Here is a 4,247-nt window from a genome sequence, read left to right on the forward strand (position 1 = left end):
CACAGTCCTTCTGCCATCAACCTCCTACCTTGAATTAAAAGTATACAACAGACAATGGGATTGAAGAAATAGTTAGTTGTTCTAATAAGAAAAAGTACTGTGGCTGACCAGTGAAAAATAGGCAACACTGTGCCTCTGACGGCTACTCTGGGGCCTTCTGCTTGGCTTCCCCACAGTATTTCCATGGTGTAAGGTGCTTTACAGATAATGTGCATTATCTGATGTCAATTTTTTTTTTTTTTTGAGAAGTGAAAGATTTCTCAAAGTGTTTATCAAGAGAAGATGATAGGTTTATGGTGACTCCCCCATAAACAAACAGAATAGGGTTACAGAAAAATACATTCTTGGTTTATGACATGATCAACTTACTGATTACATCAGTGTTTTGGTTAACTATTGAAGTACACAAAACACCATGGCAAGAAAGTTTATATTTAGGGGCGCCTGGGTGGCTCAGTGGGTTAAGCCACTGCCTTCGGCTTGGGTCATGATCCCAGGGTCCTGGGATCGAGCCCCGCATCGGGCTCTCTGCTCAGCGGGGAGCCTGCTTCCTTCTCTCTCTCTCTCTGCCTGCCTCTCTGCCTGCTTGTGATCTCTCTCTGTCAAATAAATAAATAAAATCTTTAAAAAAAAAAAAAAAAAAAAAGAAAGTTTATATTTATGTAACCAACAGGAGATATTTGTATTTTTAAGTAACATTTCTGATAGCCTATGGGGAGCCTGGAGATGTGGATACGGGCAAGTGTGGTAAGAGTAATACACTAGATCTGGATTCATACAACCGTTCTACCCCTTTCTTACTTGTGGGACCAGTCATTCCATTCCTCTCGGTCTTTTTCCCTTCCCTAGATGACTCCTAATGTCCCTTCATCTTTAAAATTTTGTGATTATAGTAACTTGTTATAATGTTCTTTTTTTTTTTTTTAGATTTTATTTATTTATTTGATAGAGATCACAAGTAGGCAGAAAGAGAGAGAGAGAGGAGGAAGCAGGCTCTCTGCTGAGCAGAGAGCCCAATGTGGGGCCCGATCCCAGGACATTGGGATCATGAACCCGAGCAGAAAGCAGAGGCTTCAACCCACTGAGCCACCCAGGTGCCCCAATGTTCATTTAGGCTCCACTCACATGATTCATCCGAATGCTAGAAGAGAACCAAGACATTCAATTTCCATAGCTTAGAATAATACCTGCTTATTCAGCAGAACTTAAATCCTTTTGTGGAACAGAGAGACGTATGAATAAGGTAAACTGACAACTGCAGCTACACCAGAAACCATAACTGTATTTTGATTAGGAGGTAAAAACTATTGTTTCCCATTGCAAAAGTCAGTGCATTTTCTGCTGTTACTTTCCAGAAACTGACAGTTTTGCTGTCAATTCATACTAATGAATTATCAAGTAGTCCTAGCAATTCATACTAATAAAAATAACGATCTAATTAACTATCATCTGCTATCATGATCTAAAAAATTAAAGGGGCCTAAATAATACAGAATTGCATAAATAAAAAGTGAACATTTAGAACAGTTAAATAAAATTAAAGATGAGCATACAAAATAAGCCAGGAATGAGGTTCTATCTAATAAATCACCATTAACAGTCAACATTACAACTGCTTCTCTCTTTTTTTTTTTTTTTAAGATTTATTTATTTATTTGACAGAGATCACAAGTAGGCAGAGAGGCAGGCAGAGAGAGAGGAAGGGAAGCAGTCTCCCCGCTGAGCAGAGAGCCCTGGGATCAAGACCTGAGCCAAAGGCAGATGCTTTAACCCACTGAACTACCCAGGCACTACTACTTCTTGTGGAACCCAAATTTGGCATTAAGTTTTCCAGCACCCAGTGTGAATGAGGAAGTCTACCTGATCAATTACATAATTCACAGAGAAAATAAGATGAAAGCAAAAGCTCAGCGGAAATGCAGTTGCTTATGGTTGAAGAAGCAAAAGCTCCTCTTTGGGGGTCTTCACAAAGAATTGTGCCAACAGCATCCTCAGTAACCTTCCTAAAATAGATGCAGTGGGTGGGTACACAGGGCTAGTCCTCAAGACAATTCTTACTTGAAAGTGATAGCATCACATTCACACAGTGGGAGGCATCATAGCACAATGGTTAGGAGAAACTCCAGTTCCACACTGTCCAAGTTCAAATCCCAGCTCTGCTGGGTGACCCTGGTTATTCTGACCTGCCACGGGTCCTTAGTTTCTTTAACTGTGAGGTGGAGAGAACAACAGCAATTTGCAAAGATTAAGCAAGTTAATAAGCATTGTATTGTGTTACCACTTTTAATGAAGAGCTTAGTAAAAGTAATTAGGGTGGGCACTGCCACAATTCAATTGAGTACACTGATCTAACTTGACCCTATAGATTTTAGGACAGTGCTGTCCAAAAGAACTTCTGCAAAAATCTGTGCTATTCAATAGACTAGCCTCTTGTAGCTATTGAACACTAGAAATGTGGCTAGTTTTGCTTTCAAATGTAAAATGGAGTTGGGTTTTAGGCTCAGATAACTGTTAATGAAGAACTGAATTTCTAATTTAATTTAAATAACCACAAGTAACAAGTGGTCACCACACTGGACAGCACGGATATAGAAATTTCAGAAAGTTTAAATAGTACTTATCTATAAACGTCTTCCAAGTAATATTCTCTAAATACCATTGCAAGTTTTTGATGAGTATTTGGCAATAAGTTCTCCAGATCGTATTCCTTGACATCTAACTGGTGTGTGGCCACCTCCACTGCCAGGTAAACACAGTTCCTACTCCTTGGGCTATGGACCTGTCCATTTTTGATGTGCAAAGTCCAAGGTGACTGAACAGAATGCCCACCTATCTACGCTGTGAGGAAAGCCAAAGAGGTGTCCACAGCAAGGCCAAGATCATCCCTAAAAAACTGCTTTGAAGCTACTTTAAAGCACAAAGGAGGGCGCCTGGGTGGCTCAGTGGGTTAAGCCGCTGCCTTTGGCTCAGGTCATGATCTCAGGGTCCTGGGATCGAGTCCCGCATCGGGTTCTCTGCTCCACGGGGAGCCTGCTTCCTCCTCTCTCTCTCTCTGCCTGCCTCTCTGCCTACTTGTGATCTCTCTGTGTCAAATGAATAAATAAAATCTTTAAAAAAAAAAAAAAACACAAAGGAATGGGCTTTGATCCCACGATCCTACTTCGATCAGCAGAGTTGGAAGTGTTTGGACTTGAACGATTTTATTTTTATTTCCTTTAAAGATTTTATTTATTTATTCAAGAGACAGAGAGCAAGAAAGTATAAGCAGGGGAAGGGGCAGAGAGAGAGGGAGAAGCAGGCTCCCTGCTCAGGACCTTAGGACCCCAGGATCATGACCTGAGCCAAAGGCAGATGTTTAACCGACTAAGCCACACCAGGCACCCTGGACCTGAACAATTTTAAAGGGTAGTTTAACCAGGTGCTGGCCTCTTCTTTCCCCCAGTGTTCTATTAACTTCATGAAATGCTATTTCCTGGATAAACTATTTGGAAAGGGTACATTAAGATGACTAAATGAGAGAAGGTATAGTAAGGATATGAGTCCCAGAAAAAAGTAACAACTGCTAAAATCAATAAAATGATTTCATATAAGTCATGCAATATAAAGGCAAAATAAAGGTCAAGTAATTGATAATAAAACGTGTATTTCAATATATAAATGCTTAGGCACGGCCACACAAGAAGCAATAAAGTCATCAATACCTATACACAGACCTGTGATGGTGACTCAATTATCACCAGTAGCACTGGTAACAAGATTTTCTGAGACAGGTACAGTTCTTGGTCAAGTTTTAATGAAATAAAGTAAAATCTTCCCTCACTGATTGCATCGTTGTATTCTTAGAAAATTCAATGTACATTGAATGTACATTGTACATTACTGTATATGTACTATACGTACTGTATGGTGACTAACATAACACAATTAATAAAATGTATTAGGTGAAAAAATTTTTAGGATGTTAAAATTTAGTACATGTCTTATACATCTAACACATAGTTGATAATATCATATAATTTTTTCAAATACGACTTAGGTTAAAATTTAAATACTGTAACACTAAGCACAAAGAAAAGGACTCAAACATGTTCACTGTCAGTAAGCAATATCAACTTTATATGTCATAAGGAGAATATGCAAAAATCAGTTGTTTTAGAGAGGCTAAAAAAAACTAAAAATGGAGTTGGGTTTAAGGCTCAGAAAACTAAACTTTCTTTTTTTTCTGAATATTCAATAGAACATTCAAG

Source organism: Mustela erminea, chromosome 16 (genome assembly GCF_009829155.1).
Source record: "Mustela erminea isolate mMusErm1 chromosome 16, mMusErm1.Pri, whole genome shotgun sequence".
Classification (NCBI taxonomy): Eukaryota; Metazoa; Chordata; class Mammalia; order Carnivora; family Mustelidae; genus Mustela; species Mustela erminea.